Genomic DNA, 27388 nt, shown 5'->3' with positions numbered 1-27388 from the left:
GTAATAATTGAAGTGTCTATTTCTTTGCGTCTTCTTTCCGCAAGAACAAACATCTGTTTAAATCAAAGCGCATTCAAATCAAAAGCGGAGAAATGTAAGGTAAGTAATTAGTTGTTGTTTTTGGTATATTGCATCGAGAGTGTGGTGGTTATTAATTTCAAAGTTAACAAGTGCTCTAAATGCCATATTAGAAATATGATTCGTGCTGTTGACTATAGTTCGTATCTTGTTGGCGATACACGATTGTAGTAGGAAGACTTTTAAACAAGTCTTACATAATATAGGTTGGTAAAAATGATTTTATTATCGTGTTTTGTGATGGTGATAACTTTTTATTTTTGTTTACGTTCTTTTTTCCGTTAATTTCCTTTTTAATGTACAATGTTATCCGTGAGCTGCAGGAGTGAATAGGCAGTGAATAATACAATATGGAAGATAAGTGCAAATAAAGGTATTTCTTATTCAATTATTTGTCTTGCGTTAATCACGTTTCCTTGAGTGACTAAGTTATTCAACTGTGAAAATTATCGAAATCTTGACATTCACAATGTCTTGTACACCAAAGGCTGTGATCCGTTACTCACTCCGTTCTCACCAGAGTTATTGCGCATTGCATTTTGGATATTAAAGCTGAGATATTTGTGTATCCCGATTCATTAAAACTTTAAATAGAGGCATTTCTGAAGTGAAATCATTCACGATCACGATAAATAATATTTCGATAAAATTCGTTATACTAGCCCCAATTCATGCTAAGGCGCATTTGTTTCTAGATATTGATATTCAGTCCCAACGTAATTCGCTTACGAAGGGGAACAGCTGTTACATCTTATTCGTATATCAAGAATTTGGTTGTTTTGTGGAGAATAATTAATAAACGTGTTTTTCATTGTAATTCGTAAAGTCGTTATGTTATGATATTACGTATGCATTGGGTGTTACAGTGGAACGTGGTCTCAACGTTTTTTGTATTTGAATTGAATAAGTTAGAGAAACTCGTAGAAATTTATTTTACTTTTTTAGCCCCTCAGAAAAACGTTTCTCTTTATAAATATTTACATTCACATTGTAGCCTACGTACCATGCGCTCGTTTTACGTGAAAGTGGAAATATTGCTTATACCTAAGTTAGCCAGCTTAAAAGTAAACGATCCTTAAGTAACAAGTAGCAAACAAAAAGTGTAAGACCTCCCACAGTGAGCATAACAGGCCGAAGGCCTTTTTCGGGGGGGCCTAGGGGGGGCAGAGCCCCCCCAGCGAGCTAAGCGAGTAAAAGAAATAAACCTCGTGCCATGGTTTCATGAGGTTCGCTGCGGTTGTCATAGAAACAAATAAAAAGACATTGGGATTAGGTTTGATTTAAGGACGACTGGCGACAAAAAACAAACTGGATCAAAACATAGGCACACGCCCTACAATGCTTGTTTATGTTTTTTCCATGACGTCGCCCATAACAGCTGCGCCTCCGTTATCGCGGCGGGAACAATCGAAAAGAAGTCGTGCGCATGCGCCGAGAAATCAGCGCGCTCCTTCAAGAGTTGAGATCCGAGGCGCGCGCCGTCAGTGTAGCTCAGAGCAGTGCGACGACTGCTTCGTGGTGAACCAGTCTTCTCTCCTCATCTCGAAACTCCCTAGCAGACTGCAAGTCGCCGAGCGAGTTATTAAGTGCCGTCTCCAACACCAGCCGTTGTCAAGGGTTCGAGTTGCTGATATCACGAGGAATTTTCCCTAACAAGAGGTAATTTACTTCTTCTCTTCCCCGTGTTTTAGTGCGTATATTTTGGACGGGAAAGTATTTATGAAAGTGAAGATATTCGTCATATTAGCGCATCATATTCGCGCGGAAATAAACCAATTGCCCGGAGAGTTACGTAAAATAAGAGCGAGTTGAGGGATTTTTTCACAAGATTATGATTTACTTCTCATTTCTGTGAATTGGTTATAAGCAGCGTTTTCAATTCAATTTATTCGACGATTTTACAAAATTTAATTACAGCCAGGGCAGTGTTTATACTATCCTCCAAATAAATTCCTCCTTTAAATCTAAAACATTTTGTTTTTAAATTTACAATATACTTCTTTTTTTAAAGGTTGGATGTTTCCTATTTTTCATTTCCTAATTTTTCACCCGCAGGAAAAGCGAAAGTAATTTTATCTTAATTCGGTGAGCCAAGCTACAGGAATGATGGTGATAGAGGGATTACTGTCATTGAAATAATTTACTCCATCCATCATGTTACTTAGTTCATACTATTCCTCAATATGATTTATATTATCATCATTCAATTCAGAGTCAAGCTCGAGGAGTAATTCTATGAGGTATGAGGAAATTAAACGGTTCAAAACAGAACATATATTGTATTGTGCATTAATATTTTCAAAACTGTAAATCAAAAAAATGATTATGATTCATATTGAAAATGTTTACGAAGACGTAATATTTTCAAATTCGTGCATCTTTTCCGATGATTATTTTAGAGAAGAATTGCATTTGGTGATTTAAAAAGATGTCAACAATTAATCTAATGTCGTATTTCTGGAACAAAAAGAGAATATGGAAATAAAATTTTATACTCAAATGCTCAAGCATTACATTTTAAATTACCACAAAATATTCTTCATTAGGAATGGTGCAGATAAATAATCAGTGGCCAAAAATATTGATGGGAGGTGATTAAGAACAAAAAAGGGAACCTTATTCAAGGCGAGGTGTTCAAATTAAGGCCCACATTCTTCTCCTTTATTGTGCGCGAAATATTAAATTTTTTGTAAAGTAGTTGATGAGCAATAAAATTTAAATTACATTTTTCTGAAGAGAAAAATATATTATGCGTTAAAAGTGTATGTAAAACACTAGTTTTCCAATAGGTACAATACAAAAATTAAAACAATATGACATCCCTAATCAGTTAAAAAACAAGGAAATTTTTACTTCAGATCACAAATAGAAGCATCAATAACATTCATCTAGCAAAAAACAATTACAATAATGCATGTTAATTAATGCAGCATGACCTTATAAAATACAAAGAAATTCCAAAAAAAAACCCAAAATTTTTCCAAAAATCCATATGAGTGAATGAAAAAGTACTATCGGTACGAATGCGATGATAAATGTGTAGGAAAATATTCGGGATTTATCATTAGAATAGTTACGATGAAAAAGGTTAGCTAAATGAATTTCCAATACTATTGCCACCGATTTTTTTAACGGGTTAGTGTTTATTTACCCTAACTTATACATTGCAATTAAAATGCACATATTCTAGCAATTCAGATAGACACCATAACCATTCAGGAATATTCTGAAATCGAATAGTTGAACGGACATTTGGCTAGCTTTTGTCCCTGAATTTTGATTATTTTAATTCTATCTGACATATGACTGTCGCAAAATGAAACGGTAATCGAAAATGCATGTCCTTAGCTACACTATTCTAAATTTTGATGTTCATCCTGAGAAAGAGTGTAGCAAACTTAAGGAATTCTGACGATATACGAGAGCAGTAAAAATAAATGAAGAAAATGACCTTAGCAGTATATTCTAAGCAAGAAAATAGATCATTACTTACCGTCAGAAAGGACTGTGAAATTCCATATTGAACGAAGTTTTTAAAAAGTATAATTTGATCGGAATATGCCTTAAATTATCCTTCAACAGAATAAATGCGAGACTAAAATTAAAAGAAGGAGATATTATGCAATAAATTGTAAGAAGAGATAAATCTTTAGCTGTGATGATAAAATGGAAATATATTGATATACGCTGCAATTACGATTACATAAATTAATTCGCCAGGGTTGAAACCCCTTTCTTTCATTTATGTGTTAAGAGAATGATGTTGGTTCATATTTGATTTGTTGATTATCAGATTCATTTTTTATGAACTAAAATTAAATGGTAGATGGTAGTTTATTCAATAAGTACTGAAATTTTTTTCGGAAACCCCGAAAAAACCTCGGGTAATATTCACACGAGTTGGAAAGTACGACTTCAAATACAGAGCATTTCCTTTCGTTGGGGTGAAAGAGAACTTCAAAAGTCACCCTCTGTTGGCTTTCTCGTCCTTCTCTCCACCGGGTTCACGCTTGGGAAATGCGTCTCCGAATTTCTCAAAGGCGACGAATAGTATAAAATAATACATCTGTTTCCACGCACTACTCTCATTTTTCTCAACAGGATGATTGATAGGGACTGGTATTACCTACGCATAAAATGCACTACAGGCTGCATTGCGTCTTTAGATGCTGCTTGATCCATAGCCATAAAGGAGTTGCCTTGAAACGGGTTCTATCACTTTTATTGAAAATTGCCAAACAAAAAAATTCTCTCATTACGCCGTAGGTAGCGTAAAATTTCGTGTTATAATTCGTTCGTTGTACATACATGGTTTCTGGTTAATGTATTGGGAATCTAAAATTGGGGCAGGAAAAACTGGGAAGCTTATGTGCTCTTGTTTGAGATCAATCACAGAAAACTAATAGGTTTTTGATGGTTCACACTAAATAGGCTTTGTAATATTCTCTACTCTTATATTATATCCAGCATTATGCCATTATCGTCATATACACTAAAGTATATACCTTCGAATAGGCATCGTTTATCTACGAGTTTTTTTGTACTATGCTAAAGTTTCTCACCAAATAAAAATACATAGTTAGTGGTACACACTCCTCTACTCCTGCTCATTTCCATTCTAATATTATATCTATCATTATGCCATTATCGTCCTATACACTAAAGTGGATACCTTCGAATTGGCATGGTTTCTCTATCAGTTTTTCGGGCTGTCCTAGATTTTCTCACCTAATAAAAATACATAGTTAGTAGTACACAACGGGAGGGTAGTGGTTGACGACCCGTTTGGTGCAATACAAGATTATCTAATGTATAAAAAAATCATAAACCCATCATATCAATATAACTCCAGAATTATACACATTTTCACAGCCATAACTATGATCTGTGATTCAGCTTACCTTACATGGCTATGGACGCTAGAAATTCCCCTGCCCACCTCATCAATAGTGGTCGAGTGTCATTCCAAGAAAGAATGTCCGCTATGTTTCGGAGGGAATTGTTGACGTAGTGGGAGATTCTGGTTCGGGGAACGTGGAGAGCGTAAAGAAGAAATTTGCATTCTGCGGGTGGGCGTGTCTTTTGGCGAGGTGGGAGGGTGATCTCTCAAGGGGACGGGGAAGAGGAACAGGAAAAGCCTCCTCGGTTGCGTGGAGACGGAAGGCCGAAGGAGGAATTCTCAAAACGGCGGCGTCGAGAGCTCACTTCAAGACGGTTCAAATTTATGGGAAAAAATTAGGGTAAAAGTAATGTAAGCACTCAACGAAAAATAAGCTTTGGGGTGTTTATAAAAAAATAACGCGTAACGGGAGGTCATCCATCATTCTATTTCATTTGCCATTCTTAAAGACCGAGAATTCCGCGAGTGTCCTGGAAACATTCTTTTTCGACTCATGCAGTGTCCAGCGAAAACTTGCCTAAAGGCCACGTGTGTACGAAGGCGTAGTCAAAATTGCCTCGTGTAAAGCGGTAAACTGCTAGAACGCATGCGAGAATGCTTGGATTTGAGAAAGCAAAATAACCCATTTTCTAATTTTGTGATTGTATTTGCGTTATTTCATGCCGAAGTGAGAAATTGATACAGTTCTAACCTGCGCAATCACGTGCTCCGTGTAAATCGGCCTTTAATAAGGGCCACTGACAAATTACTGCATACGCTGCATTGAAACATAGTTGATTTGTTCCCACGCTATCTCGATAATTTTTTTCTGGAATTCACATTTATTTTTTTTAATCTACCCAAGATGTCTTCTTCTACGATCCACGAACTAACACAACACGGATGGAAAGCACACGAAACAAATGACTACGACAATGTGCGTTCCATATATTTTGTACTGCGTATTTTATTCCCGAAGGTTACAAATGTGGGCCAACTTTAAAAAAATATATTAAATAAGTACCAATTGCAAGTTTTTCCAATAAAAACCCACATTTTTGCTACTGAGAAAACGGAAACAACACAATGACATGCTACTTAATAAAAAATCTGGTTTTCGCAGCCCAAATTTATTGGTCCTTTTTTGGAATATAATTAATCCTAGCGGCTTTTACCTTGACCCAGAAAGGTGAAAGCTTCCGCCACCTGAGGCAATCAAAGTATTTTGATTTATTAAAGTGTACCGGGACTAGCCACGGTGATAACTTTTTACGGAGTCACCCGCAATGCACAAATAGTGCGAAAAATCCACAGAGGAAAATCATTCGCCTTGACCGAAATTTCCACAGGGGAGAATGACGCCTCGGTAGCTTAACTGGCTAAAGCACTCGGCCGGAAATCGAGGGATCCGGGTTCGTATCCCGGTCAAGGCGAATGATTTTCCTCTGTGGATTTTTCGCAGTATTTTGATTTGTTATTCCATGTAATCTTTGATCTTGTATCGTTTAATACTTGATTCGCCTTTTATCTTATCCACCTTGAATCAAGACAGGGATAATGGGGATCAACTTAGAAAAATAATCATGCTGCATGGGCAGGTTAATTGAATTAATTTCAAGTCTAAGGAAACCAGATTGTTTTCTGCTGAATTTCATGAAAACTTAAGGGAAGAATTTACGGAACTACGCGTGACCGGCAACAGAAAAAAAGGAAAAATGACAGGAATAAACTTACGATATCAGTCCATGATGAATTAATTTTAGCAAAAAGTAATAATAATAAAATTGATTGTTCGTAGCAATGACAAAATAACTGTAAGGACCATTTTACACGCATGAATATGTAAGAGTACTTTGTGAAAACATATAAATACGTTAGGTGATACATAGGAAAGATATGCAATTACAATTTCCTGCGGTAAGTACAGCAACGTGTTCATACCATAAGTATTCTGGGAAAGACAAGTGATTTATAAATTATTTTATGGAATGAAAAAATATATAGCACCCACTGGTCTAATGGCAAAATGTCGACAGACTTCGACTGAAACTTTAGGCGCTACGTTACTTCCAGAAAACCTTCTGGCCTTCGAATCACTTTTGGCAAGAGATATGCAAGAGAGAAAGCTAGGTGACCGACAGAAGTCTGAAACTCAGCTTTTTCCCTCTGAAAGACTTAAAAACGGAACAAGGAAAAGAGAAAGCACTTAATTACTATGGACAAGTGGGATCTGCATGTCGAACACTGCTTTTTAATTAGCCTTCTTTCTCAGAGCTGGGAATTAAAATTTTCTTGACCTTCGTACGTGGGTAGGCTCGGTTAATCTAGTGATATTATAAAAAAAACCGGTTAATTAATACTGCTTCATTGGCGAGGAATAGTATGGAATGCTGCAGGCATAAGGAAGATTATTGCAAATCCGAAATAATCATGTTATAACGTTAAGTGATATTTATTTCTAATTACATATTTCTACTAGTAGGTTTTTACCTGGTGTAAGCATGAGATTTAAAATAAATGAATAAAAAGTCTACCTAATGCACTTTTAGAATACAAAGAATACAGTAATTCAAATAGCATACAACAAATGAAGTTTGAACCAAATAACTCAATAGGGTGGTTTCCTATTTTTTTATTGCATAAATCGAAAGATTATTACTCCTGGGGTACGTTTTTCACGCTTTTAGATTTTTAAATGACAATATCTATTTTCCGCGATTTAATATAAAGTGAAGAATTTCAAGCGCGCGAAAACGCCACGGCTAAGTATGAATGCTGGGAAAATACCCGTGTGGCGCCATTCTGGTTCCAGCTTCCGCCATGTGAGGCGACCTTGGTGTGAGGCTATGAACAACGCTACGATACAGGCTGTTTGCGTCTGTGCATGGTGGTAGCGTAGAGTACCCTGCTAGCAGATAGCGCTTGGCTTAAATACGGATTATTAATACCCTATCAAACGAAGGAAACTTTCCGACCATAAGCAAATTTACTAGGTGATTATTAAGAAATGATTCCCTGAGCTCTGTGCCTCATGCTTGCATTGGTAATCTCAGACGATGTAAAACTCCCTATCTACTCGTATAGAATCTAGGTCCCTGTCACGTGGAGTGGCATCGCATGGGCGCCAATCTGGACTTTTTCAAATGAGGTTAGAATTGACCACTAACATTCTTCAAACCTGGGATTTATAAAGCCAAATAATTTGCATATAATAAATACACCAATGGTGGGTAACTAATCGCATTCAATGCCTTTCGTTTTCTTTGGTGAAGGAAACTACCCTATTTCCTACTCATTCTAATAAATTATAAAGGCATCGATCAAGAATCAAGGAACACTTACTCTTAAAAAATTTTAGTATTTGCGGGAGAGATCTTAAAAATGTCTTCAGGTAGGTCGTTCCTCTCCTTTATTCCTCCAAGAAGGAAAGATTTTTTCAAAATGTCCATTTTCTACATCGTGAATTTAATTTTGAATTTGTGATCATTCCTTCCAATACAGCAGGGTGAGTCAAGCTTTTGACCTATTTCCTTCCAACTGCGCTCTTTTATAAAGGTTTCATAGACCCCACATAACCTATTTATGGTTCAAATAATAGATACAGTGTCCGGCGTGATACGGTGGAAATCTTTTATATTCAGCACAAGTTGCCGGAACCATGGTCGGTGTAAATAAAAGTGTGTGGAAATAGACAAGTGGTTTTAATAAGCTGAATATTTATGGTTCTCCTTACTTTTAATGCTACACCACCACCAGGGCGCAGCTAGGAATTAAGACTGGGGGGGTTCAGGTGCAACTAATACCGGGGTGTATGGGGGTAGGGAATACCCACCAGGATAAGCGGTAGGTGCGAGATAAATAAATTTCGGAATTTTAAGATAAATGGTTCAAAATGGTGAGTTTTACGGCTTTCTGAAGGATAGTTTATTAATCCTTACACTATTCTATTAGTAATATCAATCCAATTAAGTAAAATGGATTAAACTTTAAAAAATTCTGAGCTCTGGGGGGTTTTCTCCCCCAAACCCCCCTCTCGCCGCGCCACTGACCACCAAAGTACTCGAATAGATTTTGAACACTCCTGCGTTGCTCTTCCCGCCTACGTTTCGGGATCAATTTGAAGTCACCCACCCCGTTGATACAGAGGGCAAAGAAATAAGCTCTGAATGGCGGGTCATTGTGAGCTAATTCGATTGAAATTCAGAGCACTGTATCGTATTCTGTCGGCATCGCGCGGACTTCTGACGCCGTTGAAAAAATTCCGCTGAAATAGTAGCCTGTGGTACGTCATCGCAACACACACGCATGCGACCGGGAAATCGTCTTGTGGCTGGTGATTAAAAAATTCTCGGTGACATTTCAAACTATTTCCTTGTGGTCACATGCCAAGTTAAAATCAATCAATACTAATGGTAATTGAGGAAAAAAATCATCCGGTTGGAGGATCTCTGATAATTCTATGTCTCCCCTGCGAGAATTTTCCACATAGTTACATCACCTTTGATTGGTAATTATAGCCTCCTCACAGCATTTGAAAACAAGGACAGAGCACCAATCCAGGAATAAAGACAACGTGTAATAAGCGCTCATGTATTTCAGTTTATGAAAATATTATTGATTATTAATAATTATATACGTATGTATCTGCTATAAGTCAAGCCCTTAAAAATTTCTAGATTATCAACAAAATGGAAAGATTTATATGATGACTTGCGTGAGAGGTAAAAAGAAAATTATAGGAAAAATTTCTATAGTAAAAAAAAGAACTCTGTAAAAACCAAGAGGTTGATACAGGACGAGGGTAAAATTAGCAGGGTACGGTAGTCATTTGTAAAGTGGACATGATATAAATAAGCGTTTGTAGTCTATTAAAGTAATGAAGCATAATACTTTTACATCAGAATTTTTTACCTTAAATTTATCGAAGATATTTGCCATTACTTAATTTCTATGATTCGAAGTAAGGAGAATATGTTTTGTTTGTATCTTATCAAGAAATAATGCACATAAAAATATATTTTTACGAAAATACTTTAAAATTTCATCCCGAACTTAAAAAAATCAAATATTAAATAAACGCGTATTATGAAAGACGACTAAATTCTCTTCACTATAAGGGTAAGGTATTGAATGGAAATCTATTGTCTTTAAGGAGAAAATAGTAGCAGGTTTCTTATATAATAAAGCGTAATCACATTATGATGTAAACAAAGAAAAAATTAAGTGTTGGAAACATTCGACTCTCTAGAATAATACATTTTCATGAGGCAATCTTTGCGTGAATATAAAAAAATGTGAAGGCTGGAATTACAGGCTCATTTTTCATGCACAACTCAGATATCAATGGAGTCTCTTGTGGAAAAATACAGCTTTTACCCCAAGCTCTCATTTTCTAGAGTGCACGTGATCATTAATATCGCGACTGCTTGCATCACTTCCATTTGCATTTCTCGAGACTTATGTCTGACACAAATACAAATTGATATGCAGTAGCTTTAATGTGTAAATTTACAAGATCATGAATGGTTAGTAAAACATTAAAGTATAAAATGGTTTGAAAGTAACAAAAAAAGCATGAAGTCGACCCTATAATGTTACGAAAACCTAAGGGCTGCTTTAAAAATTACAGGCCATTGGATGGACGTGTAAATATAGCCTTCGTATTTTTTTTCGAAATTTTGAGTTTTTCTGCCAGTTTCAGCGGTATTATATTACCTCTAATGGCCAATGACATTGAATATGATAACAATGCAGTAACATAGCTGATAAGCTACACGCTATTTACGAGACTACGAGAAGCTGTACCCTCAACGAGCATACGTTATTTTTTCGATACTATTCTTAATTATTAAGGTTTTGGAACCTTATATTTTTAAATTTTGACGCCAGACTACATTCAGGCCTTTTTGAAAAGGTTCGGTTTATTATGAAATAAGCAAGTATCAACTATGGCAGGTATCACAAGGAACGCAAGGTTAGTTTTATGAATTATGCGAGATGACATGGCCTCTGAATAGAGTGATCATACGTGCATAACTGTCAAAATGGCCATTCTTTCAGTCAACCTACTCAAAAGTGATCTTTATAGATCACCCGTCTACCTTAATTTCAGTTTTATGCTTCGTAACCAAAATTATCTATGGTTGATATCGTGTGGAACTTTATATTTTCGATAGATTGATTGGCGTAGTGCCTCAAACCGAAGGTTGGTTAGGAAGGGTGAGGTGGAGCTCGAGCCCACGAAATACGAGCGTGAGCATTTCATTCACTAGGGGTTAGGAGGGCTCCATTCTCTGAGACACCTCGCCTTTCGTGTTTCTTTCTTATGCGGGGATGCCAAAGGCTTCACTCGGACCCGATAGCAACGCGCACCACCCACTAGGATAACGCGCTGAAACAATTTTGAAAGATTATTGAAATATTTCATTCTTTTTGGGAAAAATAGTGAGACGAGTCCCAGATAATGGGCACCAGTCCTAATTGGTCGCAGTGTTTCCTCATCGTTATCACTCGTTAACGATCCTAAGATTTGTTTGACGAAGCTCTCCACTCAGATTATTCAGTGTGCTATCTCTTCACATCTATGTATTTCTTCTCTTTCACATCCTTATTACGTATATTTTTATACGAGGTATTTCTTTTCCCTTCTTACCATAAACTTTTCCCTCGACCATTGTCTTCATCAGGCCGTCATGCCTCTAGATATCGTCCAAAGTTTTCATAAGGCTGCTCTTCCCTCCTACTCTTCTGAATATATGCACATAGCTCACTCTGTCAAGCTATTTGTGATTGATCATTCTACCGTACCGATGTTTATATGAATTTCATATGGAGATCAAATATTTCCCAGCCCAGCCCTAAATATTATTTCTCAAAATAGGTCTCTAAATATGATTTCAAAATAACTGCATTTCAACGATAGTGGGAAGCATCAATGGGAATCTGGAATCTGGAAAAATATTAGCTCTAAAAACGTAAGCGTTTCATTCACGGGGCGGTTTCCTCGTCAAAGGAATCCATGGAATCCTCTTGAGATGAACCATTCGGGCCGTCTGTTGCTGCACTTAAGAAAAGCGGTCTGGATTCAAGTGTTATAAATAGGAGTGATCCCCCGAGGAAAAAGAGTCCCTCTCGATCGAGGAATGCGACTCGTGGTTGACTGCTGCAATCGCATACCTTCCTACCCTACCCCAATTGGAGCGATGGGGGCCGAGGCGGATCGTCATGGAAGAATGAAGACCTCTTCAAAGCGGGTCACACAACGCGATACTCGGCGAGAAAGAGGGTGGTAGTTGCTCCATGCCGCTAAAACCGCAAATAGTCACTGAAGAAAAGAAAGGTTTTGGGAAAATCACGATAAGAACCAATGGCACTCTAATGCATCTACTACATCTATTTACTACCCCGCAAACCGCCTAAAAAAGTGTGTGGCAGGGGGTGCTAGGACACCAGCCATTTAATATATACAGCAAATGCTCAAATAAAATTACGATTTACATTTGTGGTTGTGTGAACAGCAAAGATATTGGTGAATGAGCCGATTGTTGCTAAAGAATTCAGTAACGAAAAAACGCACTATTAAGAATTAATATTTAAATCAAAATGGTTAACTGCTGGCGCACGTAATTTAGATCACTATCACGATCACTCACTCTAGTTTCTCATTAAGTCTATGTTCTCCATGTCACTCTTAAATATCTATTACATCTTCCATTGCTCGACCAATCTAAGCCTAGCGCGCAGCCTCCGCGTTTAGTAGAATTGGCAAAACAAATCTCGAATTGATCAAATAATAATCTTCATTGCCTGGAAATTTAAGGTAATGTTCTATTGTATTCATCAAGAGTCAGCGGTCTTACATTTCCTCTAACAATCAATAACATTTAGAGCAATAACATAATTAATGTTAATATGTACGGGATAGCGAGAAGCTGAATCCTCGGCTAATATTAGATATTTACGACCCTATTAATAATTATAAATGTTTCGAGACGTACATTTTTTAATTTTTACGCAAGAATACGGTCAGACCAATTTTGAAAATGTTCGGTTTATAATGAAAGATTTCAGTGTCAACTAAGCATGGCAGTTATCAACAACAACGCTGGTTGTTGTGATAAAATTGGATGAAAATCATTTTACGCATGTCCTAGTTCCTCATTAAGTCTCTTCTACATTCGTACTACCCCGCAAGCCGTCTCAATAGGCGTGATACGACACCAGCCCTTTAAGATGAAAAGCAAATGCTCAAACAAAATCACGACTAGCATTTATTAAAGTCCTCTTACGGTTCGGGGGAAAAATGAATTCCTATATCTATCCGTTCGGCAAAATATATGTGATTTTCGTCCAATGATTCATTCAAAACGTAATCATTAGATTGGTTTGACGTAGCTCTCAATTTCTCCAATCCGCTAATCATTCCATGTTAGTATTGTTTTACTATGATAAAAATCAATAGATTTCTAGTCAATTAATGTCTATCATCAGTCAATGGGTTACTGATCAATCAAATCATAATGCTAATTTTTAAAATAAATTGTTATAAAACTCTGTAAAATTGTTCTAAAAATATGTACTTTTAAAAAACGATGGATGTTTAAAAAAATAAAAATATTTAATAGTCATTTGAAAAAGACAGGAAAAGGCTTTTTATGTGAGAGAAAGTAAAATTTCGATTCTTTTAGGTGCCATTTTCTTGGCAATGATCTTTCCGAAAATTGATAATTCTCACGAGCCTCATGATTGATCCGCAACGATAAATATGCTCATTCTTGGACTAGTAATAGTTTTTAAAATTGAGTAATTGACTATAGTAAAAGTAGGTCTAGTCTCATCTTTAGATGCATGTACAAAGCCAATTCTGAATTAAGATAACATTTTGGTTCGTAACTTCACCCTTGTGGAGCGTATGCTATTTACCTTTTCATTTCAGTAATGCACAGCATGATGGGCAGAGATTGGGCTGTTACAATGACAAGGAAAATTCTCGTTCCAACCGTCGTCAAACAGTGCTTGTCTCTAAGAGCTTAGAAGACAGAAGGCAAAGAAACTCGTAAAAAACATGAACAGAGCATAAGTCAATGTACTTTCTTAGTCGGTCTATAAATATCTCCATCGACATGAAAACCGTTTGCCGTAGCTTTCTACCGTAGAGATAATCACCCCACCGAGCTCTTTAAGGAGACAATGCTAGCATCTCGCTTCTCTTTCTCTAGGGCGAGGTCGCAATGAAAGTATGCACGTAGCGGTTGCTTGAGAACCTTGACCTCTCCCACATCTCACGCGTTTCTTGCTGCTAGATCATCTCAAGCCGTAAACGTACGGGACTTCATTTTTCCTGCCCAATGCATTGCGATAAGTCCCGCGTTGTGACAGCTGTCCACGCCGTGTTCTACCTAGCGTGGACTATGAGAGAAAATCATACACTACCCACAACTACATGTATCAATGTTACCTTAGTTCTCCGTGACTCTCCATCACGGCGTGACTATTCAGCATATATGTAAGTGTTGCGGGACTTTGAGCACTATTTTAACTTGGATCTAAAATGGTAAGCTGCGAGAGAAAGATGAAAAAAGAATTGTAAGCACGACGAATTCATAGATTGACCAAGTTTCTCCCGATAATATGTTGCATACATAGTTACTAAACTGTCGAATCACTAGAGTGAAGTTGCAACTTGAAATTAGACTGAATTCAAAATCTGTTAATTGAAAGGGATACCATTTGAAGCACTGCGAATACCATAAAAGTAAAGTGAATGGCGCAAAACTTATTTTTGCACCATTCATTTAGGTTAGGTTATACTACCACCTAGAAGTGTATAAACAAAGCTTTTGTTTAATATTGCAGTTTTTTATTATTTAGGCATTCTTATATTGGCATACATGTAAAAAGTCATTATCCGCAGACAGCAATTTGGTTATATTAGAAGAAATAGTACTAGGCGAAATAATATATTCTTCTATAAATTTAGGTCTTACCCTTCGATAGTGATTGAGGAGCGGTAAGTGGAAAAATTCCCCTTCTTATTCCAATCATTATTGGTACTGGATCTTCGGACATTTTTCTCAAAGATTTTTAATCGATGAACGTAATTTATGGCGGCTATTTTTCATGGCTTGACATCAACTTTTGAATCAGATTCATTCGAGATCTCCTCACCTGATGTCTAACGCCTGGCCTCTATGAACTAGGCCACCCGGGCCATTGACGAGTGAAGGCGGAAATTGCCCACCATGATGACCACTAGATTACTTCATTGGTGAGTGGTGTGGGGCAATCCATTTGTGATCTGCCGCTTAAGCAATGAAGAACGATCGAACAGCTGTGAACAGAATTCAAGGACGCCTTCGGGATCGAAATCTATTCTGCGATACACATATGCGCGTGTTCAACTAGATCGAATAGCCTGAGGGTAAAAGATGAGTGGGCAAAATCCCTCATATATCATATATGCTATTTTATTTCCTTTCAATGTTTAAGAATAATGCTGTATTAGTAACTGAAATGCTAGGCAAAACCCAAACATTCTACCTCAACTGTTTGCCACCCGTATCCATACCGTAAAATTGAAAATTCTTTCAATAAAGGAAATAATCCCCAATTAAAAATAAATTTCAATCCAAATATTTTGGTAGGAGAAAAATATGTCAGACGGACAAAACGAAACGCGTCTTTCGCAAGGTTACCAATACACCAGCAATCGAACATTAATTGTAAGAACTCTTGAGCTGTTTACTTATGGCTCAATATGCTCCAAGGATAAACAACAACCTTTCTGTCCTAGTATATGGTAAAGATCTTTTCTAAAAATATTACTACTATGGTAAAGGTCTTTTCTAAAAATATTACTATTTTAAGGATTCACGTATACATCGATCTGAGGGCGGAAGAAGGGTCACCTCCAATTGAAAATCTGAGGTTTGATAAATTGATATTTTTAGAAAAATATATTGCATTATATATATTAGATATAAGTGGATGCAAAGGGAGCGGAGAAAAAATTTCAGGGATTAAAACTAGCGCCGATAAATGTAAATGCGATCGACGTTTAAATCTCCAATGCCTTCCACGATAGTCGGTGCGAAGACAAAGAAGGAAATAAATTAGAAATATTTGCGCTTAGCCGCTTCAAATTCCATCGTAATGTGATGGATATCGTGGACCTCGTTAACTATTCACGGCAAAAGGTGTGAACGCATTTGCTCACCTTCTTCGTGAATACAAATTGAAGCATGGGAGATGGAGGCGTCGATCCAAGGCGCTGCTTTTGTATCGTGCCGCGTAAGGAAACGGCACCTTTCATTGTCCGCGCCGTGTTATGTAAACACGCGCAGGCGTGTCTATGGCGATCGTGAGGAGCTGCCTTAATTGCTGAGCAACACGCTTTAATCTCCATGTCGGGGACTATTAAGGAAATCGGCAAAGACCTGCTTCGAATTTTATATTGGCGATCGCCATCTTTTTAAAAGGATGGATGGATTGATTCAGTACCGCCGCTACAATGCTTTTCTCGTCCGTAAAATATTACACTTGGAGTGAACACTAAATGCTAAAAATGAAATTGAACACAGGATAAATTAACAGGAGATCTGGGAAATTATGAATCAGTGAAGCAGAGTTCATCCACTTCGGGTGGCGAATTTACTTTTTGATAATTTATAATCTTTTATAAAGGTAAAATTTGGGATTTATTCATATATGTGCATCTCAAAGATAAGAAAATATAACATATACATGCACTTATTCCCTCCTACATCCAATTACTGTATATTTGACTTTAATACAGATGTATTTCATGCAAATGTTCATTAACTAAGTTTTGGAATGTAGAGTGACTTAACTAAACTCATGAATTATTAATTAAAGCTAGTGCCATATTTTCCACTTAGCGTATCCCCTATGACACCTTTGAGTAATAAAAAAACCTACTAAGTTATTCCTATCAGTCCATAATAGAAAGGTATGATAAGATTTGTTAGATTGCGCAATTAAAAAATTGAACCAATCTTCGCAAGTAGCCTACCTAACGCAACTTTCACAACCATCATATTATTTGGAGAAATAAAGTAACGCCAGCTACTATTAATCGTATTATTTGTTTAGAGGGTTGGCACATCTTAAGGTATTAGGTGTAATGTTGGTTTTAATAAAGGTTAGATGTTACATCTTGGAATTCTATCACGAGTAGCCATTTCCCCTAGTCATACGGATCGCCAACACTGTCTTTTTTAACAAGCTAAAATGAATGGCTGTTTCGGAGATTGGCCCCCGACCGATGGAGTGACTCTGAAAAGGTCCTCTAATTGTGGCCTTATTACTATCCCTCCCTTGAGGCAGTTGGGCGATCAAACTCAGTCTCTGACATGCGCCATGTTGGCAGTCACGCAACAGAACATTTCACCTCTTAGATTTCAGATAAACTTTAACTCATTATACCTAACCCAATGTTGCTTCTAATTGTAAGTAACATCTTAAATGTATACATTTTCAGCACTATTTAGGAAAGATTTGAACTACGTGTTCTTTTGCGCTGTAAAGTTTAATTAATGGTGAAATATTTAGCTGCCACAATAATTATAATTTAGTAGAAAAAATTCAAATTTTTAAAATGTGAAGTCTTGAAATTTCATTTCTCCCAGAAGCAGCTCTGGCTAAGAAAAGATTAAAAATGTCAGTTCTGAAGAAATATTTTTCAAACCCAGATGACTAGCCCCGATAGTTGGATTATTTTAAAACAATTTTGCTCTTGAAGACTACAGCCAACATCCTTCATTGAAGTACGTTTTATAAAAATCCTAATTTCCAGTTCTGAATCAGCACGCGCTCTCATCCCGGAGCCCTGCGTTTATAGACCCAATCATAAAGACATCTTGAGTAAGGTATATCCGTGCAAATGAAAAACTTTGTCAACATAAGCTTCTCTCTTTGGAGAGAGAGCCTATGGAAGCGCGAGATAATGCAATACATCGAAACAGAAGTAGTTCGCACATTACTCCTACATTTACGGCTCAAGATTCGAACAATGAATCACATAGTTGTCGATATTAAAGTATTTTTATCATAGCAATCACAATGAAAATTAAACTTAAGCAGTCCTATCTATTTTTGCATATATATAATCTTGAAATATTTTATGGGCATAAAATATGTCATTGTCAAAATTTTCCTGCTACTCTAATTTGAAAATTTTACCCGAAGTGTTCCCGCATACGTAAAATTTTAGCTAACAATATGCAGGCATATACGTTTTTCGAAGTTCTAGTCTTTGCACGCGAAACATTTCAAGATGATAAAGTTGGTTTTAAACGCGTAATTCGTGGCGAAAAAGGCTAAATGCGTCCGGTAGAGAGGGCCCTCTTAAGTCAGTCTTCTATTAATATAAGGTGCACTTTGCTGATTGGCTGGTCGCCTCTCCTCCACCAACTTCCGCCCGCCCACTCAAAGCGGCGTCAGGTCAATCCGAAGGGCGATTTGAAGTGGCTCGAATTCGCTTTTATTAGCCCCGGTCGGGTATTGCGCATGAATGGCGAGCCGGAAAACGTCTCCCACGCGAGGGCGTCAAAACACGCGCGCCAAAAAAGAAAGGCTTTCGCAAGTTGCTAACGAGGGTGATTCGAGGCAGAGTATGGCAAGGGAGGGGACGGGAACTTCGCATTACTCACACATTTTATGCTTCGCATTATAATCTACATTCTACCCTACGGGCTGCCTCAATAGGCGTGTGGCAGGGGTTGTTAGGATCCCAGCTGTTAAGAAATAAAAAGGAAATGTTCTGACGAAGTTCTTCCAAGCATTTATTTCCTTTTGAGCCCTTTATTTTTAGGGAAAACAAACCCCCATACCAATTCGTTGGACGAAATTACTCTCTTAAATTATCGTTCCTGTCAGACATGGAAATGTAGTGGAGTTTTAATACAATGGTCTCCTTGTCGCTCAGAAAGATATATATTTTCAATTGCTCAAGAAATCTAAGCGATCCTCTTGAGTCTCTAGCGGCAGCCAGCATAATTCGCTTAACACCTATGTAACGTTTTCTGTGCGTCCATATCAGTTTTTGATGAATCGCGTAACTTTCCCACGTATTTTATTATGTTCACGGATCTGAACTGGATCCCATATGCTCGCTGCTTATTAAAGATGTGGTCGGACGACAGCCATACAGTACCTTTCTTTTACGTTTTCAACAGAATATCTACCCACACCACGCTTGACGAATCCTAGCTTCTTTACAGTTCTGCCACAAATATTTCTTATTTTACATGCGGGGGAAATGCAGGGGAATATTTTCGAGATATTTTTAATAAATGAATAAGAGCAACCGAGAGTAAGGAAACAACAAGTTCTATAAAAATTATCATAATGAGAGCTCCTATTTTTCACAAATTTTTACTCTAAATGCGAAACGGGAAAATGGTAAATGATGCCGGATATATTGCGCCACATAATAACTTAAATTGCATTTGATAAATGTTTTAAGTACCACAGTTCATAGACTAAAGCAGAAGATTGTGTTTAGTTTTTGTTTCAATATTCTTTATTACTTGCTTAAACGATATCCAACTGTAAAAACAATCCAAAACTTAAAAGTGCCGCAGCAAAAATAATAGCCTCGAATAAAATTAATCGTGGTCTTTTTGGAAATTATACTGGTAATAATTATTTTGCGCAAAAAGCGTAATTTAATCATAATATTTTTCCAAAAGTTACAAAGTACTAAACACAATTTTCGTGGAGAGAATACTGCATTACGCTTAGTATTGTTCCATCTTACCTAATCGAAATAGTCACATGTATGTAATGATGTTTTTGGAGGCTAACACACCACTGTAAGAATATATAAAGAGTGGAGTATCACAACGTTGCTTTAAGTACTAAGAAAAAAACACATAAATACGATTATTTAAAACTATCTAAAATGAAATACCGCTTTGATCATAAATAAAGGTATGAAAAGAGAAAAAGCTGTTAAAAATCAGAAAGGAAGGTCACTGGAAATGATAAGGATTTTTAGGACGGAGATGCGGGCATTTTATTAAGGAAAATGAAGGAAGAATTATGATAATTATGATATTCTCACGATGCTTTTACAAATCACATATATACGCTGATTCTAACATTCTCCGAAATGTGAAAACTTTGGAAAGTGGATGTGTAAATAAAGTGAAAATTGAAATCTAACAATCGGGAAAATGAATGACAGTCATCATTTCATTAATTAACTTAGGTAGAACTAGATTTCAGCCCATTCATTTGAGAGAAAACTTGCAATGAAGAGAAAATGTCCAATATATACGTTCTATGTTCATTTTGACGAATTAGCAATGACGGGGAGGAGCTGGGAAGTTCATTGCTTTCCTAAACGGGACATCGGTAATGCATGATATTAGCAACAGAAGATCGAAGCACGGCGGATAGACAAATGATTGGCTTCACTTAGCGTGACCATGGAAAATATCCAGTTAACGGCTGCGGGCGGATAGTAAGGTGATCCTCAACATATTAAGGCCAAAAATGACTCACTAGTGACCTCATAACAAAATTTCTAGCCTTCCCTGTACGCAAGACTGTACGCTCAGGCCAAGGAGCGAAGTACAGATTATTATATTCGTGCATTTTTGTTAATTAATCAGAGCGACCGAGCGTTATGAATCCACAAGTTCTAAAAAAAATACAAAAACCTTTGTTACTCACAAATTTTTACGCTAGGTGGTGAGTAAATATAGTGGACTCATTCATGTTAAAATACGTGCACTCCTACAGTGTGGCTTTTTCCAAATGACTGTATAATTTCTAAACAAAACTAAATCCTGAAATAAAGTCAAACGGGAGCGATGCGTCCCATTTGATACTCGACAAAAGTAAGAGTTGAGAAATTTGAATTTTTTGAGTCAGCCACGTGAGAAGAATCCTTACATTGCGCTTTGAAAAAATATCCAGCAAAGTCGTTTTCATGGATTTAAGAATTCGGGACTAGTTTAGCAAGCAACACGTTTTCCTTGGTGGAAATTTTTCGGGCTATCTCAGTCTGCTCATCATTTGGCAGTCGCCAAAAAATCAAGAAAAGACCAAGCTTTACACATGCCTTTCATCTCCTTGGTCACAGGCGTGACTCTCGGCTCCACGAAAGCACGCAAATGACTCATTAAACGCTCATCACCTTCTCTATCACTCTCCCAGCGAGCGTGGCCTGTCGCATCTGATCCTAAAGATGGCCTCGTTTACCGGTTTAGGAGAATTAGATACCACATGACCTCACCCATTGTGAAATTAAACACTGAAACGAGAAAATAAAGTGCTAAATGGTAAGAAATGATTGAGTCGTCTCCTGCATTTAAATATGAAGAAATACTCAAGGTTGTTTTGCAGTAATTTTCACCATCACGCTTAAGGTCATATTTAGGCTATATTTTTTTTAACGAAATATTAGTGAAATACGTTCACGCACCAGAAAGTTTGAGGTAAAAAATAAGCAATAAGTAAGTAAAATATAAGCACAGCTCTTTATATACTACGAGATGGCACAATTAGATTAACATAAATGCCAAATAAAGTAGATGTATTCACTAAAACAGATGCTTAATTTGGAATTTAATATTAAATTTTGCATGGAAATACAAATATTTTTCCAATAAAAAATGCGAACTAGATGGTTTTCAAATAATCACCTGAACCCTTCTTATGTGAATAGATATTCATTGAATTTTCATCGTATTTCTAAGAAACCGTTCTTTTAAAAAAGTATTTATATTATTAAAGAGGTGGCTAAATTTGAAAGTGATTTGTAATATCAGTTCAACTAATGTTATGTTAAACGCATCCATTAAGTATTAGAATTACTATCTCGAAATCAAAGAAATTGTTTGAAAAGACCGAAATGAGGTGACATATAATGATTGGCCCATAATTAACCATAGCAAAAGATAGATATTTAGTGGTGAAATTTTTCAATGGAAAGATAAAAAATCTAACGTCGAAACCCAATCACGAGACCTCATTTGCACAGGGAAACTCAGAAACCCCTTTATAACGTTGCTTTCCCAACTTCCATACGTGCGCCTAATTTAAATTTACATTTGATGAAAGGCATGCAGAAAAATAATGTGAATTACCAAAGGACATTAAAACAGTTATAACAGTTTATAATTAAACAGTTGAAAAAAATTCTACTTATACCTTGATAGCATCACTCATTGTCCGAGTTTTGTAATAAGGTCAATTTTATGTGATATTAAACGTTAAAAAATAGAAGTTTACCGGAACAGTATGGAAATGAATGTTTTGGAAAGCCATTACTTTTACTTCTTAAATGTGCGCATTACAAGTAATAATACTTGGATATGAAAATAAAGTCAGTAACATAGGATATGAATTCTCCATAAAAAGAGGATCGAATGGACGACAAAAGTCAACAAATATGTGAATAACTCACTATAGAAGTATTAATGAGCCTATTATACAACAAATGATTTCAAGTAGGCTTTATTCAATCTTCATGGTTAAAAACATAAACTAAATTACAGCTAAGCGATTAGGTACAATCTATGATGCCATTGTTACTAACTTTGATCCACCTCGATGGATATTTTCGACCAATTCAATGAAATTTAGTCCAAAATCTCGGAAATAGTTTATAATACCTGTGTTTATAATGATAAATAGCATTGAACGAAAAGTGAACGATAAGTAAGAAACGATCCTCGGCTATTTTTCACTTGGGCTCACCAGTTTTTAAAAGAAATTTTAAACAAATTATGTCTCCCTTGTCCTCTCTAGATCTTTTTTAAAATCAAATTTTCCGTCCCCGAGAGACCTGACTCTGGTTCCGCCAGTGAGCCTCGCGAATGTTGCAAAGATGCGTTTTTCTTTGGCAGGGATATTCCGAGGCGCGGTGGCCGATGGGAGAAGCAGCCCCAACGTGAATCATTTTGGACGTTGAATATATTGCCCTCTGGTGACCCACTTTCGCAAGCGGTGTCAACAAATTTAGTGCGCCTGGTAATGAGGGAAGTGAGCTTCTCCGCTCAAATCCAAAGTTCGAGCCCGAGATAGGTGCTAACAGTTAATTTTTACGTGCATAGATTACAAGGGTCAAGTATATTAGTATCTGAATTACAAGAAGTACTTGTAACTGAATAGGTGATTGAAGTCAGAGCCGTGTAGAATAGATTTGAAATCACCGAATAGATTTGAACCTTTTTTTATCGAAAATTTAATGCAAATATGAAATCGATCCTAACGCACTCACTGATCCTACTTGGAAGTTGCTTTGGATAGATGAGGGTAAAGCTCTGAGTCTAGTTTAATAAATTTAAGTATACATGTACATATCTGTACGTAGAGATTGAGAGAAAAATTTTCCCCTTGAACATTTTGAAACGTTGACTGAAAAACGTTTTCTTCCATTTGATTCATTTTTAAAAACATTATGGTCCTTTTCTAAATTAAATTTGTACCATGAAAGACGTGTGCTCTGAGAATTCAGAGTATATTACTACGAAGCTGAAGTATTATCATTGCCATAGATTGGTTTTTGAAGGGAAATAATGAAACTATATTTGTGGCACTATTAGAACAGGTATTTTTGATGAAACATATGGTGTCTGTAAGATCAAATATCAGCACTCATTGTCAGCAGACTCGATCAATTGTTTATTGAGGACTCGTTATTTAGAAAATAATGAAGGAACTGAAGAAAGGAAATAATTACATATACAGGATATTAAAAATGTGATAATTAGATCCGATGTCATAAATAAAAAATGATACAGTGAAGGAAGCTCCATCTATTAAGTACTTGAAGTTTTTTTCTCGATCTTTTCAAGCCGATCAAAAAAAGTTTTTTTTCTAAAGTTTAGAGCGTTTAGTATGCTTCATTTTTTCGAAGTGCTCATCTTCATGTATACGACACGAAAACGAGTTAGTAGGAAAGGCAAATATGCGTCCTTCCTCTCAAGTAGTTCACGTTTTCAACGACCTAAAGAGGAATTTTTACATTTCTTTCATTGAAGCCGCGCCTTTCATCATCACTCGTAGAAACAGGACACGGGAAGTATAAGAAGCAGGCCTCTCTGAAGCGGAGCGAGGCTAAAATTTAATTAAAAGATCCTCCGATCCATGATTCCTCCGAAATCCCAAACGCATCCCATTCTCCCCGCCGTCTCAAAACGCTCCCAATCAATCTCTGCAAAGCGCCGACCATATCCCGTCATGCCATCTGATCGTCCATCTGTCTGACGTGACCGCCTCGCGGCCAACTCGGGAGTGACCGCGCCGCCGCCTGCCGTTTAACTCGACCTACAAATTAAACTTTGAGAGATTGGAGTTGATGGAAACACCAGGATCACTCCGGAACGCTATCTCTCTAAAAGGCTCACTAATCTCTCGCTATGCGGGCGTATGCAGAAAAAAGATGATGTTATCTATCTCTCTCGTGGAAAAAGATTGCGCACTTAAACGCTTGGATTTTTTTTGATTCGCAAAAATTTTTCTCTCTCTCTCTTACTAGTTGAATATTTCGAAAATTCAGACGAAACTTTCTAGGGATACGTGCAGATTGAATAAAGCAGATATTCCATCGAGATTTTTTTATCTGAGAGTAATTTCAGATTAATAATTATAAACTTGCCCTTCACTCCATCCGGCGTGCATGTTTAAGCAGGACTTAAGGAAATTGAAGACCAGTTTTGCTCATCAAAAATTCGATTAAATGCAAAGTAAGGCGACCTAAATATTCTCTTTTAGACCAAGGCGCCAAGAATAAAGACACTCTGTATACAACCAAGTATATTCATTTGGTGAAAATTAGTCATTTATATTATACATCTTCTGAAGAATCGCGAGCCAATTTATATAAAAAAAAGATAGAAAAAATCATTTCACGGACGATTTATTGAGGCAGTATGAACATAACTGACAAATTTTCTTTCAATTTTCTCTATTTTCCAAAAATATTTAAAGGATTTATTTTAGTATACCGGGACTAGCCACGGTGATAACTTTTTACGTAGTCACCGGCAATGCACAAATTTCCACAGGGGAGAATGACGCCTCGGTAGCTTAACTGGCTAAAGCATTCGGCCGGAAATAGAGGGATCCGGGTTCGAATCCCGGTCAAGGCGAATGATTTTTCCTCTTTGGATTTTTCGCAATATTTAAAGGAGATATTATTGCCCTTCATCCCCCACGGTTCAGAACTTATAGCGGATTGGGTATAGCCTTTAACATCATCACTAACATATTTATAGTACATATCGATGGGCGAATCCATTTCTCTGGTTTCGTGATTGGGCATATTCATCTGTGTCTGATTTTACGAGCAAGCGCACTCTTTCACTGAATTACACCCCCTTCGTGATTCTCACCTCGACGATATTTATCGCAGCTCGTAAATTGCGCGATTACCAGCAGTAGCTACCTCCATAAGAGGACATTATGATAGCCGTGAAGGGTATTACTCATAGGCGAAGGGAAGACTTGAGACTAAATGGTATCATTAACGCAAGAAAGGTTCATGAACTCCTCTTCGGCAGAATTACTGAGTCAAGAGACGGAAGTTTTCCACTACAATGAAAACTCTGTACCTTCTAAATGACAGAAAAGTTATATCCATATTGAATGCATGTTTATTTATATGCTTACATTATTGGAAAGTAGAAGTATATTACAATTAATTTTTGTGAATATGAATTGTCAACTATATACAGTTTTTAAATTTTTCAAGTGATGCAGAATTTAGCCCTTTATGGGAAACCATGTTTTAATAAAAAAGGAAATATTCTGGTCCACCATGAAGGCCAAGGTTCAAGAACAGTGCTTTAATAACGCGGCAATGATGATGATGCACTAAAAAATAATGAAGCACAAAGTTACTCGAAAAAATTATATATTGTGCAAAGATGACACACAACGCGCAAAACAACATAAAACACTATTCAAAGGGAAGATTAATCCATAGGAAACCAGCAGCATTGTTGACGAATATTGCGGATGCACAAAAAAATACGTAATCACTACATGCCGAAAAATGTTCTTTTTTTGCAGGTGCATTTTTAAAATTTTAGATATAAGCATATGTTAAACACATATACTCAAAAAGATATCCCTGCAAATGTCAAGATGATGCTGTAAGTGTTGCGTAACATGTTGCGAAAACATAACCAGCTGAAAGGGACTGTTGCGTCCTCTTAACCATAGAAACAGCAGATTGAGCCTCTCCTATGCATTGCTGTCAAGTGCATCTTCATTAAGTAATTAGTCCATACGTAAGACATATACCTTTGTAGACTTGACAATTTTAACTTAGAGAATAAATACCCCAAAGAAGGGATTCAACAGTGAATTTCAAATCAAGGAATAACAAAGCAAAAACAGTGCTTTGAGAGTAGTATTTTTAAATGTCTTGCCAACATTGTCAAAAGACAGCAGCTTTTACATGTAGAAACTGATGAACACCCTACCTTGCCACGATGCCAATGAAACCCGGTTTCCCCGTGCAGACATGATTCCACGCCAAACTTTAGATTTCGAAAACGTCCGAAGCTGAAAATAGCTCCACGAGACAATTTTAGCACGGGTTAATGATGGCAAGTGTTAAAGTGACAGCACCACTTATCCATGTATTCCTTTTTTACGTCCAAAATATTTTGACGGCTCTTACGTAGTCACTTTGAAAAAAGAAACGTGTAAAGGTTTCCGACAGCTGTACGATCGATTTTTGACAAGAGGAAACCTTAATGAGAAGCGTCGAACTCATTTGAGGAAAATATTTTGAAGGATTTGCCATCACAAGTCAGAATCTTCAACACATTTCCACTCTAAGATCCAAGCATTAATCTTGTGACCTCCGGTTACGGTTGACCAAATAATGGTAAGTCGTTCGACGTCCCAATTTATTAAAACCTAGCGAATCAATCAATAAAGTGTTAGGCTGAATTTTCCTGGATCGAGATGTAAGCGGGGCATGAACGCATGCACAGCAAGTCATGTTAAGTAGGGCAAACGTGGTAAGGGTCACTGGAAATTCTGTCAAGCCAAACGACATTAGCAATGGCCGTAGAAAGTACGTAATCGTACGGGGTCGCACGGGAAGAGAACGTAATGCTTTAAATATACTTAATACGATTGTGTTTACAGCAGTTCATTGAACTCTTTCAACGGAAGTATTTTCATCTTTGCATAGAATCGCACTGTCCCTCAAGCTATTTATCTGCTGTGCATATAATTGTTCCAGTATGAAGTAGATCTCCCACGAGGTAACAATTCTATCTTAAATATTATAAATGAAGTACACTTTTCTTTAATTTCAATGTGCCATTCCTTAAAATTCCTGGAGTTGCTGCAATGTCAAATTGTAGAATAATTAAAGTGGTTCAATCTTGAAATAACTAAATGTCGTAATCTTACTCCAAACAAAAAAGTGCCATC

The 27388-nt window shown here is 36.9% G+C and overlaps 1 long non-coding RNA gene across 1 annotated transcript in view; it reads left to right on the top strand.

Moving 5' to 3' along the window:
* Positions 1-1561: 1561 nt before the first annotated feature.
* The window catches only part of LOC124153616, a 90035-nt gene continuing 64208 nt past the window's right edge, over positions 1562-27388 (top strand). Inside the window, exon 1 of the long non-coding RNA XR_006863705.1 lies at positions 1562-1737. This is a non-coding gene — a long non-coding RNA (uncharacterized LOC124153616). The remainder of the gene's footprint in view (positions 1738-27388) is intronic.

This window comes from Ischnura elegans, chromosome 2 (genome assembly GCF_921293095.1).
Source record: "Ischnura elegans chromosome 2, ioIscEleg1.1, whole genome shotgun sequence".
Classification (NCBI taxonomy): domain Eukaryota; kingdom Metazoa; phylum Arthropoda; class Insecta; order Odonata; family Coenagrionidae; genus Ischnura; species Ischnura elegans.
Note: the sequence above shows the minus strand (reverse complement) of the source record. Positions and strands in the feature narration are given on the sequence as shown.